The sequence below is a fragment of the Lissotriton helveticus genome, chromosome 3_1 (genome assembly GCF_964261635.1).
Source record: "Lissotriton helveticus chromosome 3_1, aLisHel1.1, whole genome shotgun sequence".
NCBI lineage: Eukaryota > Metazoa > Chordata > Amphibia > Caudata > Salamandridae > Lissotriton > Lissotriton helveticus.
Window position 1 is genome coordinate 704,089,844 of NC_136061.1, and position 14,909 is coordinate 704,104,752.

Sequence of the window (14,909 nt, forward strand, 5' to 3'; positions counted from 1 at the left end):
TCTGCTGTAAATAGGGAGTGGGCCGACACCACACACATAGTGGCAAACTGCATACCCCACTGCATTACCTCTCACCTTAGCACTGTCAATCAATCAATCAATCAATCAATCAATCAATCAGTCAGGGAATTGTAATCGTGTTACTCACCCGTGAGGGTCTCAAGGCGCTGATGGGGGGGGGGGGGTCCGCAGATCTGTTTAGCTGAAGTGAAAGGTATTGAGGGTCTTCTTGAAGGTGTTCAGGGAGGGGGCGCGTCTGATGTCTGCCTGTAGCTCGATCCAGGTCTTGACTGCAATGTGAGAGAAGGATCTTCCACCTGCTCTGGCTCTGTGGATGCGCAGGGTTTTGGCCAGTGCAAGGTTGGAAGATCGGAGGTTTCTTCTGGGTACGTGGAAATTTATTCTGTCGTTAAGGTATTTGGGTCCATTGTTGTGTAGGCATTTGTAGGCGTGAGTGAGGATTTTGAAAGTGACTCTTTTCTCCACCGGAAGCCAGTGGAGACTTCGTAGGTGTTGGCTGATGTGTTCGTGTTAGGGGATGCCGAGGACGAGTCTGGCGGCGGTGTTCTGTATGGTCTGGAGTTTGCGGAGTAGGGACTTGTTGATGCAAGCGTCTAGTGCGTTTTCATAGTCCAGTCTGCTGGTGATGAGTGCGTGAGTGACTGTCTTCCTTGACTCTGGGAGATCCACTTGAAGGTCTTGCGGAGGATGCGGAGGGTGTTGAGGCAGCTGGAGGTGACGGCGTTGACCTGTCGGTTCATGGTGAGTGATGAGTTGAGTGCGATGCCGAGGTTCTTGCTGTGGTGTGAGGGGTTAGGTGGGCTTCCGAGGGTTGGCGTCCACCAGGTGCTGTCCCATGCAGAAGGGCAGGTACGGAAGACAAGGACTTCTGTCTTCTCGGCGTTGAGCTTCAGGCAGCTGATGGTCATCCAGCTGCAACTACCTGCATTCCTATCTAGAAGTTGAGCTTGGCAGTGGTGGGGTCTTTGAAGAGAGAGAGGATGAGCTGGGTGTCATCAGCGTAGGATATGATGTTGAGGCCGTGTTGTCGAACGATGGCTGCGGGGGGCCATGTAGATGTTGACGAGGGTGGGGCTCAGTGATAAACCTTGTGGGACTCCGCAGGTGATTTTTGTGGGGTCAGAGAGGAAGGGTGGGAGTCTGATCCTTTGTCTTCTTCTGGTGAGGAATGCTCAGATCCAGTCCTGGTCTGTTCCTTGTATGCCTGCGTCGTGTAGTCTGGCGACTACTGTGTGGTGGGAGACAGTGTCAAAGGCCGCTGATAGGTCGAGTAGGAGTTTCTCTGCAACCTTGGCTGCGAAGGGGAGGAGCGAGTTGGACCGATAGTTCTTGAGGTTGGTGGGGTCAGCTGTGGGCTTCTTGAGCAGGGGTCTGACTTCTGGGCACTTCCAGTCATCTGGGAAGGTTCCTGTTTTGAAAGTGCATTGTAGTTCGGGTGGGATGGTGGCCATAGCTCTGTGGTATATGTGAGCGGTGCAGGGGTCGGTGGGGGCCCCCGACTGGATGCTTTTCATGGTCGAGGGGGTGTCTTCAGCCGTGATCAGTGTCCAGTTGGAGATGGTGGCCTGGCTGGTGTTTCTGGGGGGCCGGGGGCTGTCTGTTGCACCTGGTGGATGGTCGATGAAGTTGTCGAAGAGGTTTTTGATCTTGATACCTGCCGGGGAGGAGTGTCCACAGCGCTACCTGGTCATGGCTCACGGCATCGCACCCATACGTGGTCATACCAGGCCTTGCCAATGGAACAATGTGGGGGAGCCCTGGCCCCAGCTAATAAAAGCTCAGCAATACCGGTCCACCCACCTGCTGAGTGCCGCAACAGCTGATGCCTCATAAATTACCAGCCAGCAAGTTCACAGATCTCCCACAGTGGCTCACCTGCAGGAACAGGTGTGGCCACTACTGCAATGAGCGACACCCTGCACCTGCATGCCCAACACACACGAGGCCTGCAGAATCAGCTCCTATTGCAATGGCAGTGCCACCTAGCTGCTGGTTCACCGCACCGCACTAGGCAACTACATCAACACAGTGGCAAAAAAAACTATAATTACCACACCACGCCCCCCTCCCTGAATGTTGCCAGCCCCTTTGAAGCCACACTATAGGGATTGTCTCGGGCACGAAGGTCGCACCAGCCAGCACAGTTATCGCACCCTCCACCTCACCTTGCATGTTGTGCACCACACCGTGCATGAGTAGATCCTGCAACTGGAGCAGCATAGCCCTATAGCATGAGGAAAACTGCCATAGCCTCTCTCCAAATACCTGCAATTGCACCCTGCCACATGAGGAAGGAGAGAAACAGCAAGGGAGCCGCAATGTTTCCTGGCAGTCAGCCAGCACTGCTTGTCTCCACATTAGTAAATAGGACTTCTTCTACACGCTGCCAGCTCCTGAGAAGGTCCATGTGCCTCCAGGTTATTTTCCATTCCTGCAGTCTGCAATGAGAGTAACCACAGCTCCACCTACTGGCCATTGAGAGGCACCCAAAGAAAAGGCTGAACAAGTTTGCAAAAAAAGGGCTAGCAGAAACTGCCACCAGCATTGCCAGGGGTACATTGGCCGTAAGTGAAAGTACAGGCAGAACCACCTGAAGGTCACTGGCTGCACCACACCCAAGGAAAAAGAAAACACTGCCTCATCTAAGAATGCTGCCATGTTCTGTGAAACCAAGTGAGTAAAGCCAAAGGCAACTCCATAATGATCCCCAAGGAGAACATATCAGCACTGCAAGTAGCAGCCAGTGCCTGAAGTGACCTCATGCCGGGATCACTCTTTCCACGGATCCACTCCCTCTGAATCGCATGAAAGGAGGGACAGCAAGCAAGCCCCCTCTGCCACAGTGAAAGAACATGAGGGCCCATGCCATTCGTCATGCTGGAAGAGGACGCCACACTGACAGCAATGCCACCATGAAGAGCTGGTGCAACCGGACTTCTGCTGTGCTGCATGGTGCTCACCGCAAGGCATTAGTAGGTACTCCCATCATGCCCAGGGCCTGCAGCAAGGTAGGCTGAGCGTCATCCACTCCCAGAAGCACAGGCATCAACTCTTGCAGACAGTCACGGAAAAGTATAAACTTCCAGACAAGCAGCAACAACAAAGATAGCCAGCACCAGCAAGAAACGAAGAGCCTCAAGGTAGCTATCCCCACTTAAAGCACAAGAAAGATGGGTGTAGGGCTCACAATCCCTTGTGCCTACCCGATGCTACCACCAGTGAGGAAGTTGTACCACTCTCCCCTACAACACGGACACACCAAGCACCAGCGGAGGGCTCTCAAGAAGAGGACGGCGCACACGAGGTCAGAGTTGCGCAGAAGGGGCTGCACCAGCTCCCCTGAACATTGTAATTTTGCTCCTCCTATCTGTGGGATTGATCAAGAGTTTCCTGCCCAAGTGTTTGCCTACCAGCTATGCCCAAGTTGCACCTGTGAACTATCAATCATCACTTCCCAGGCCTAGGTCTCAGGGACTGCCTAACTACACATTTGCGAGTCAAGGCTGATTTAGAGTTTACAACGGGCGAATCTGTTAAAAAGGACAATATTTATTTTCATTGATGTATGCATCGCTTTCCATATTAAGAAAAAACAGGTGACCATGTCAATCCACTGTGATGAGTAGGAGGTATGCCATTAGAAATAAAAGAAGAACTAAGCATAGTAAAAGTAGGAGGAGCAGTTGGGATAAATAAAAGTATGAATAGCTGAAAAAATAGCTGCAAGAAGAAGTCCTTGTAGGTTTTAAAGTATGACTAAGTATGATTAACAGTATGAGTAATAGTAGGAACAGGAAGAGGTAAGAGTATGAGTATGAGTAATAGTAGGCCTAAGTTGAAGTAGGTATATGCATAGCAGTGCTTAATTTGTGCTAGTGCTTTCCATTGCTTAGCACGGGCACTTACTTATTAGGGCCGGGTCTATACGCATCTACTGGGCACGTCACATATTGCACGATGATAGATGTATATATTTAATTTACCCTGTACTGTACAGTGCAGCAGCAGCGTGTTTTTTTCACGTCTCGGGTCTCCCGAGTGAGTCACGGACCAGTGCTTAACAGTGCAACTTGCGGCTGTGACTCTTCTTAGTCACTGTGACTTAGCCTTAGCCTGCCCTGAGCTTCGAGCGAGCCCCCAAGTCAGAGGAGATTCAAGATTTTGGTTCTGGATGGGTGGGGTGGGCTATGCTGCAGGCAGCGTGCGCAGATTTTTTTCACATTGCCATGCCCCAGTGGCCAGCATAACCAGCGCAGCAGCGCAGCTCAGCACGAGTCACCGTCATTCGTTCAGCCCCAGCCCGCCCGACTACAGTGTGGTTGAGCCTGAGGGCAGGTTCAAGACAGCGGCAGCCTGAGCCTGGGTAGGCATCAATCAGCCTGAATTGTCTGATACTAGCGTAGCAAGCATCACCAGACCGCCTAATAAGTTATTAAAGGCTAAAGGCAGTGTGAGACTAGTGCAGCCAGTGTGTGTCCCTGCCTCCCTGCCGGCCCACTAAGAGTAAAGGTAAGAAGTTAATCACTAACTTACTTAGTATTAGAGTAGTAGCCAACTACCGATGTGATGTCTTACATGCCATGCCATGTAAGACAAAGCATGGTGACTTTACGGTCCAGATAGTCCGGTCATCAGATCACTGTGGTGGTGGTAGGCAGCTTGCCTCCGGCACAAGATTTGATTATTAGGATGTGATAAGTTCTGTGTGTGATCATCATTCCTTCATATTAACTGATTGCCAGACCAGATAGCCACCGCACAGCACACCCGCCGGGCGTAGGTCATCTCGATAGGCACCGCGCATAGCCTAGGGCCTGCGGCGCTGCAGTACTGGAAGTAAGTTAAAAACCCAAGGCATGCCCTGCACGCCCAGGCCAGCCCCTGGCTCTCTTAGACTCTGACTTGACTTGTCCAAACATGGCACACACCAGTGCATGAATTAATTAAACATTGTTTGGCTTCACTTTCTCATTGTGGTCACCCCGTCTCAGGCAGTAGTGGTCTCAAGTCTCACTCTCACTCAACAAACGGCTGGGTACCGCACTACCACCGCCAGGTAATTAATTTGGGCACGCATGCTCCGAGGAACCTCAAGCCTTGCCTAAAATATGGCATGAGGCGGAATCCATTCCCTCTTCCTTCCATTAGCAAATCACTTATATGTAGGTAGCCAAATACCGGTCGGTAAAGCCGAAAATCGGTAAATTTTGGCTTTACCGACCGGTATTTAGCCATGTGAGATGTACGTATTACCGAATGACATCGGTAATAACGAATCGGTAAATAATTACTGATTCCTTATTTACCGATCGGAGAACACCAAAACAATAAATACTGAATCGGAAATAACTAATCGGTAAAAACCCCAAAATGCCATGTAGCAAAAATCGGTATTACCGAATTTGACCAAAATCGGTAATAACGATTCGGTATTTACCACTTATCCTGAGCAGGTGGTAATCAGGTGCAGTGCATAAAAACAGCCCCAAATGCAACTGTGTGAACACAATGGCGGGCCTCTACCTCATAGCAAGGCGGCTACGCTTGTGAGCAGCAGGAGTGAGGATCTGGAGACGGGAAGAGCAGGTGTACAGACTGCACATCACATTGTTTCAATTGACTGAACCAGAAATCCATGAAAGGTACAGGCTGCACCCACACACCATCCTTGACCTAATACGGGACCTAAAACCCTACCTTGAGCATCAGACACCAAGGGCGCACGCAATACCCACCCATGTCCAGGTACTCTGTTGCCTGCACCTCCTGGCATCAGGAAGTTTCCAGGGTGTGATAGCCGCAGTGGGTGGTGTGTCACAGAGCTGCCTATCCCGTTTTTCCAACACCTTCCTGGATGCCATGATGGACAGAATGGAACATTACATTACCTTCCCCAGTACACAGACGGAGCTGCATAGTACCAAGCTGGATTACTACCAACTTGCGCAGTTCCCACACGTCATTGGCTGCGTCGATGGGACCCATATACCAATCTGCCCACCTGCAGCAACAGAATACATTTACCGCAACCGCAAATCCACCCACTCCATTAATGTGCAGGTGATATGTGATGCCAAGTTCATCATAACTGACATCATGGCCAAATTCCCCGGGAGTACCCACGACTTGTACATATTCCGGAACAGTGGTATCCATACACGTCTGGCTGCTGGTGAATTTGGAGAAGGATACCTACTAGGTAAGTCAATGTGACACACCCTGATGTACACCTTGGCTCAAGCTATTGGTCACACAAATTAATGGCACTTTCTTCTGTATTTAGGTGACAGCGCACATGCCCTCCGGCCTTACCTACTCACACCATATCTCAACCGAACCACCCCAAGGGAGAGGAGAAACAATGTGGCACATAAGAGCACATGCAACGTGGTGGAGCGCACCTTTGGACTGCTGAAAAGCAGATTCCGTTGCCTCCACAAAAGTGGAGGTGCACATCTGTACAGCCCCATCAAATGTTGCAAAATTATTGCTACATGTGCAATGCTACACAATCTGGCCACAAAAAAAGGAACAGCAGTGGAACTAACTGACTCTGAGGAACAGGACGAGGACAACCCTCAGCCAGAGCCCTGCGTAGCTGGTGTTGCAGTTGAACATGATGGGAGACAGAGACGGGCAGAGATAACGTCAAACTATTTCTGAGTGAGTAACGAGAAAGAGCCAGAAACAGTTTTATGTTATAGTGTTTAATAAGCACACCACCAGTATTGTAAGCAGTGTCCATTTGGACATGGGTTATATCACCCATCTAATGTTTGGCAATAGGTAGTGGTCCCTACTTTCTGCGTCCCTGCGCTGCATGTGCACGTTCCCTGCCAACACTGTCTGTAGTGTCAGACTGTTCCTGCGCAGCGCCATGGCGTTCGCTGTGCCTCCTGCCCTCGGTGGGAGAGGGCGTAATGCTACCACGGCTGGTAGCCTCCTCACTGTCCCCCCCTTCCATTGTGGCCGCCATCGTATTCTGCAGGAGCTCTAATGCAGAGGTCATTGAAACCATGCCCCTGGCCACATCCCTGCTGCAATGCGCCATCGCAATGGACCTGCGACACATCAGTGAGGTTGCAGTGGCCAGGCGGTTCATGGCCGTGGTATAGGCCTGGAGCCTCTGCCTCTCCCTGCGCCTGCCAAGACGGTCCTGCTCCAGCTGGCTGCAGAGGTTGTCAACAGAGGTTGCTACTCTCTGCATTCCCTCACACATGTTGTCTCCCATTGCACTGATGCACTTTTCCATCCTGTGCATGTGCTTGTTAATGTGTGCCTCCTCCCTGTGCAGTGATCTCATCTCCCTCCATTGCAGGCGCTGGACCTTCAGCATGTTGCCTTCCAGTACAGCAAACACACTTTCACCCTGTTCGGATGCTTCAGGACTGTCCGGCCTTGCCCTGCGGCGTCTGGGTGAACTGTGGGCGCCCTCAGATGGAGTATCAGCCCTCTCCCTGTTGCCTCCCTCATGGACTGTAGACTGTTGGCCCCCTGTGCCCTCCTCCTCCGACTCCTCCATCTGCTGGAGGGTGGCCACGGCATGCCTCCTGCCTGACTGTGGTGGTGGTGGTGGTGTTGGCGATCGTCGCAGTGGGGACTGGGTATGAGGGGATGGCGGCGTTCCCTGGCACTGTGGTGATGCCTGTGATGGAGGAGTTGGTGGTTGTGGTTGCATGGAGCTTATGGTCCCTGCAGGCATGCTTTCTTCCTCATATTGACTCCCCTCTGACCTGGCAGTCTTAGCTCTGCTCCCCTCTGCAGCACTGCGAGATGTCTCGCCTGTAATGACACAAATGTAGATATACTCACTGCTCTGTCTGCATTTGAATTACATTAAACATCATGCCTACAGATCACAGTGATTGTCCTGAGATTGCCAATTACTTTTACATGCTATTGTGTTTGCTAGCCTGACTGTCCTATACATCAGTTCCCTCTAACTACATCTCCCACAATGCATAGCAGGTAATGAGTAAGACATGGAGTGGAGTGGGAGCCCCTATGCCACTATGGGGATTGGGGTTGGGGAGGGGGTAGCACACCATGCTGGGCATGCTTCTTACCTTGTTTCCTTGCTGCTCTGGCAGAGCTGTCTGCGTCTCCCACGCCACTCCCACTCTCCGGCTGGAGGGTGGACTACACCATCAGTTCCAGTGGTGTTGGTGCTGGTGCTCTGTTCTTTCCTCCACCTGTTTTGCCAGCCTGCCTCTGCCTCTCTGCCATCCTTGCTTTCGCCGTCTTCCTGAGGTCGTACCACCTCTTCTTGATGTCCTCAATGGTACGCTGGGTCACACCTATGGCATTTATTTTGTCCTGTATGCCAATCCAGATTTTTCTCTTTTGAGACTCAGGCACATGGAGGGACTGCTTACCAAAAAGCCTGTGATGGTCCTGACTGACATCCTGGATCAGTACCTCCAGCTCTTTGTCACTGAACTTCAGCTTTCTTTTCCTCTCACTTCCCTCCTTCTCCCTGTCCTGGCTTGCCATTTTAATGCAGTTTTTTTTCTTTTTTTCTTGTTTGTAGCTGTGAGGCTCTGTTACTGCTGGCTCCTCAGCTTACTTGCCTGCCTCACAGTAAGCTCCACGTCCTGTGCAGCTGCCTGTGTGTGGCCACTTCCTGTTTGGGAGGTGATTGGGTGACACAGGATTGGCTGATTCATCGAATTACGAATTTTTGAATTACCGAATCGGTATTTACCGATTCGGTAATGAATTCGGTAATTCCGAATTGGTATTGTTTTTTTGGTATGTATTTTTTACCGATTCGTTCAGAATCGGTATTTTTTACCGATTTTTAACGAATCAGTAATGTTTAACGATTTTTTATCTACATCGCATTTTCCGATTCCTTAATACCGAATCGGTAAAATTCGGTATTAAGGAATCGGTATTCATGTTTTACCTACATATGGCCCTAAATCTTCTCCCCGTGCCTGAATGTGTCCTGTAACATAACCGGTGCTCATGTAAAGTGCAAAGTGCTCCAATACCTTCAGGTCAAGTTTGCGCTATATAAATCTGCATTAAAATAAAAAATAAAAAGAATAAAATAAACTGGCTCAGGCTACGCTTTTTTCAAGTTGAAACCAGTTCTTGTGCACGCACAAACCACACACCGATTCCCTCTTCCTTCCATCATGCCAGGCCAGGTACAATTATGTATGCAAGCAAGTCAAGAAGACAGTTACTAAATCATGAACTAACTGGTAATGGTCTACTGTCGGACTGTAAAATAACACTGTTACTCCGATCGAATTTCGGATCCGTCACTCACTGACAAATCTTGATTAGAATCGAGCGCGTGGCATGCGATCCAAAAGAATTTTCATTAAAGAGGAGTACTTTGGGCTTACTCAGTCACTCGCCCAAGTGCTTGCCGGGCTGGCCTGGCGGCATCGGCATCCTGTAATACCAGCCCTCTAGACTGGCCATATTCCTAGTACTGTACAGTACTGCATTCTGCATATATATTCAGTCCAGATTGAGATTCATTCATCAGACTCACTGGCTCAGGCTTGAAACCAGTTCTTGTGCATGTAAGACAAACGCACCGATTCCCTCTTCCTTCAATCAGGCCAGAGGTACAATTATGTATGCAAGACAGTTCCCCAAAAAATCATGAACTAATGATGGTCTACTGTCGGACTGTAAAATAACACTCCGTAACTGACACATTTTGACTGCAATAGAGCGCATGGTATGCGCTCAAAATTATTTCATTAAAGAGGCGTTTGGGCTCACTCACTCACTCGCCCGCTGGCCAGCCTGGCAGCATCCAATAACACCCAGGCCCAGCCCTCCTAACTGCCCATATTCCCAGTACTGCATAGTCCAGATTGAATCATCAGGCTCACTGGCAGTGGCTCAGGCTTTAAAGTGGAAACCTTTTGCACGCATGACGACGCATGCACCGGCAGTGCGTTCTAAAATCACTTCTTTCAAAAACAGTTTGCAAGCCTGCGACTGAGCATTGATGGAATATCTATGATTATGTAACACAGACAAAGTACTGGTGCAACAGCAACTGTTGTTCCTTTGGGTTTCATTCTGTATGAAGATTCATGAGTACAGGCAGCCAGGAGAATGCACTCTGTGACAACGTGTCTGTCTTTGCAGTGGAGCTCATAGCCTCTATTGACAAGCTGCAGGCCATACTCCAGCACATGCTCACTTCTCGCCCACAGACCCCAGTTCAGGTGTCACGAGACCTAAGCAGGCAGAGGCTAAATAGTGGGGCCAAATTACATCCATTTGAGGCAGTAATGGCAATTGTGCAGCACAATTTGCAACAATGAAAAAGTGCATTAAAAGACATTTTCACCAACCGACTGCTACAAAAATAAATATCCCTCTGGCTCTGTCCGATCTGTAGAAATGCAAATCCTAAATTGCCTATCACTGCTGGTGCACATTAATGCAATTTGCTGCCTCTGGCCTGTGCCTATGAACAATTGAATAACTGAATGGAAAGCCTTGGGATGGCACTTTGTTTAGTCAGCCCCTTCCTCACACCCATCCATCACAAGCGTCACAAGTGACATGACCCTGCTAATGAAAGGGCCTGGGTGCACATGCTCATGGCCAGTTTACCAACTATACATATGGTGTCTGTGTCGTGACGAGCGTGAAGTGTCCTGCATGTATGCTGCCAGCAACGTCTATTAGTCCTTTAAGAAGTGTAGCCCATGTCTAGGGCACCCTGCACCTTCTGCCAGGCAGAGAGCTGTGACACGGGGGGAGCGTTGCAGCCAGTGCTGCACTCAAGGTGCCTCATCACTGCTGACTGTCCACACAAAGCCTCACTTGTCCCTGCAGTGACCAAATCAGCAAAAAAAGGAGGAGAGAACGAGCACGCCCAACAAGACCCGTTGAAAATTTGCCTGATACTAGGGAGAGCGAGAGGCCCCGCTATGCCTAAAACAAGCCTGTGCTGCTCTTATGCCTAGGAGGATTCTGCTGTAAATAGGAAGTGGGCCTACACCACACACATAGTGGGTGAGTAAAACTGCAGACCCCACTGCATTACTTCTCACCTCGGCACTGTCAATCAATCAATCAATCAATCAATCAGGGAATTGTAAGCGCGCTACTCACCCGTGAGGGTCTCAAGGCGCTGATGGGGGGGGGTCTGCAGATCTGTTTAGCTGAAGAGACAGGTCTTGAGGGTCTTCTGGAAGGTGTTCAGGGAGGGGGCACGTCTGATGTCTGCCTGTAGCTCGATCCAGGTCTTGGCTGCAATGTGAGAGAAGGATCTTCCACCTACTCTGGCTCTGTGGATGCGTGGGGTTTTGGCCAGTGCAAGGTTGGAAGATCAGAGGTTTCTTTTTGGTATGTGGAAATTGATTCTGTCGTTAAGGTATTTGGGTCCATTGTTGTGTAGGCATTTGTAGGCGTGAGTGAGGGTTTTAAAAGTGACTCTTTACTCCACCGGAAGTCAGTGGAGACTTCGTAGGTGTTGGCTGATGTGTTCGTGTTAGGGGATGCCGAGGACGAGTCTGGCGGCGGTGTTCTGTATTGTCTGGAGTTTGCGGAGTAGCGACTTGTTGATGCAAGCGCAGAGTGCGTTTCCATAGTCCAGTCTGCTGGTGATGAGTGCGTGAGTGACTGTGTTCCTTGACTCAGGGGGATCCACTTGAAGGTCTTGCTGAGGATGCGGAGGGTGTTGAAGCAGCTGGAGGTGACGGCGTTGACCTGTCGGTTCATGGTGAGTGATGAGTCGAGTGCGATACCGAGGTTCTTGCCGTGGTGTGAGGGGTAGGTGGGCGTCCACCAGGTGCTGTCCCATGCAGAAGGGGAGGTACGGAGGACGAGGACTTCTGTCTTCTCGGCGTTGAGCTTCAGGATGCTGATGGTCCATCCAGCTGCAACTACCTGCATTCCTTTCTGGAAGTTGAGCTTGGCAGTGGTGAGGTCTTTGGTGAGGGAGAGGATGAGCTGGGTGTCGCCAGCATAGGATACGATGTTGAGGCCACGTTGTCGGACGATGGCTGCGGGGGGGGCATGTAGATGTTGACGAGGGTGGGGCTCAGTGATGAATCATGTGGGACTCCACAGATGATTTTTGTGGGGTCGGAAAAGAAGGGTGGGAGTCTGATCTTTTGGCTTCTTCTGGTGAGGAATGCTCAGATCCAGTCCTGGACTGTTCCTTGTATGCCTGCATCATGTAGTCTGGCGACTAGTGTGTGGTGGGAGACAGTGTCGAAGGCCGCTGATAGGTCGAGTAGGATGAGGGCTGCGGAGTGGCCTTGGTCCAGGAGGGTGCGGATGTCATTTGTGGTAGAGAGTAGGGCAGTCTCTGTGCTGTGGTTGCTTCAGACCCTGGATTGGGACGGTTCGAGGATGGCGTTCTCTTCAATTAATCATGTCAGTTTCCTGTTGACTGTTTTCTCTGCAACTTTGGCTGCAAAGGGGAGGAGCGGGTTGGACCGATAGTTCTTGAGGTTGGTGGGGTCAGCTGTGGGCTTCTTGAGCAGGGTTCTGACTTCTGGGCACTTCCAGTCGTCTGGGAAGGTGCTTGTTTTAAAGGTGCAATGTAGTTTGGGTGCGATGGTGTCCATAGATCTGTGGTAGGTGTGAGCGGGGCAGGGTTCGGTGGGGGCCCCCGTCTGGATTCTTTTCATGGTCGAGGGGGTGTCTTCGGCCGTGATCAGTGTCCAGTTGGAGATGGTGGCCTGGCTGGTGTTTCTGTGGGGCGGGGGGCTGTCTGTGGCACCTGGTGGATGGTCGATGAAGTTGTCGTAGAGGTTTTGATCTTGAGGTGGAAATAGGTTCCAGTTGTCGCAGAGGTCTTGGGATGGGGTGATGCCTGTGGCTTCGCTGCGTGGGTTAATGAATTCTTGAATGACACTGAAAAATTCATTGGTGGAGTTAGCCAGAGTTTTGTTGTGGATGAAGATCCTCTTGGTGGCAGTGATCTGGTTGTGGTAGTCCGTCACGGCGTCCTTGTAGGTGGTGTGGTGTTTCCGTTTTCTTGGTGTTTCTCCAGTTCTTCTCCAGGTTTCTGCAGGTGCATCTGGCTTCTTGGAGAGCTGTAGTGGACCAGGTGGCTTTCCTGGTGCGTTGTCTGTCAGGGTTGCATAGTGGGGCGAGCTCGTCTGCGGTGTGGAGTTCTCTGGGGTGCATCGTTTGCATCATTTGCGTCGGGTGCCCAGGTGTGGTTGTCTTGGGTGAAGGCGGAGTTAAGTTGCTTGTCGGTAACCTTGCCCCAGTTCCTTCATGGTGGGCGTGAGGCTGGTTTGGGTGCCTTGGGTTTGTAGATGGTGAAGTGTACTCAGTGGTGGTCAGTCCATGGAGGCTGCGTTGTGTGGCTGAATTGGAAACTGTTTCCTGCTGCAAAGATGGGGTTGAGGGTGTGGCCTGCTCTGTGGGTCGGTGTGTTGAAGAGTTTAAGTCCGATGCTGGCGAAGGATAGTCACTAAGGATAGTGTAGTTGGGGTCGCTAGGGTTGTGGAGGTGGAAGTTTAGGTCTCCAATGAGTATGTAGTTTGTTGAGGCAATGGCGTGGGGTGCAATGAAGTCAGTGATGGAGGTGGCGAAGGGTGTTCGGGCCAGGCGGTCTGTAGACTGTGAGGCATTGGCCGGCTTGGGGAAGTGCAGAGGCCCAAGGAGAAACGTCTCTCTGTGTGACCCTGCTGCCCGCGTGGCTGCGGCTGTCTCCTGCAGTGCCAACTGGGTTGTGAAGAGTGGGAAGATCGGGCAGTAGCCCTGGAGACTGCAGGGAAGAAGAGCGTCGGACTGCTCTGCTGGCTAACACGGAGTAAGCTGCTGCAGCACCCCTGCACCTGGCCGCAGTGCCACATACCAATTATCTAGTGCACTAAGACTAGATTCTAGCAGTCCCCATTATGCGCACACTGCTACCATGCTGCCGGCCTGCAGCATAAGAATACCTGCCGGGGAGGAGTGTCCATAGCGCTACCTGATCATGGCTCACGGCATCGCACCCATACGTGGTCATACCAGGCCTTGCCAATGGAACAATGTGGGGGAAACTGTGAGCCAGCCCTGCCCCCAGCTACTACAAGCTCAGCAATACCGGTCCATCCACCTGCTGAGTTCCGCAACAGTTGATGCCTCATAAATTACCAGCCAGCAAGTTCACAGATCTCCCACAGTGGCTCACCTGCAGGAACAGGTGTGGCCACTACTGCAATGAGCGACACCCTGCACCTGCATGCCCAACACACACGAGGCCTGCAGAATTGGCTCCTATTGCAATGGCAGTGCCACCTAGCTGCTGGTTCACCGCACCACGCTAGGCAACTACATCAACACGGGGGCTAAAAAAACTATAATTACCACACCATGCCCCCATCTCTGAATGCTGCCAGCCCCTGTGAACCCACACCATAGGGATTGTCACAGGCACGAGGGTCGCACCAGCCCGCACAGTTACTGCACCCTCCACCTCACCTTGCATGTTGTACACCACACTGTGCATGAGGAGATCCTGCAACTGGAGCAGCATAGCCCGGTAGCATGAGGAAAACTGCCATAGCCTCTCTACAAATGCCTGCAATTGCACCCTGCCACATGAGGAAGGAGAGAAACAGCAAGGGAGCCGCGATGTTTCCTATCAGTCAGTCGGCACTGCATGTCTCCACATTAGTAAATAAGACTTCTTCTACACGCTGCCAGCTCCTGAGAAGGCCCATGTGCCTCTAGGTTATTTTCCATTCCTGCAGCCTGCAATGAGAGTAATCATAGCTCCACCTACTGGCCATTGAGAGGCACCTAAAGAAAAGGCTGAAAAAGTTTGTAAAAAAAGGGCTAGCAGAAACTGCCACCAGCATTGCCAGGGGTACATTGGCCGTAAGTGAAAGTATAGACAGCACCACCTGAAGGTCACTGGCTGCACCACACCTTAGGAAAAAGAAAACACT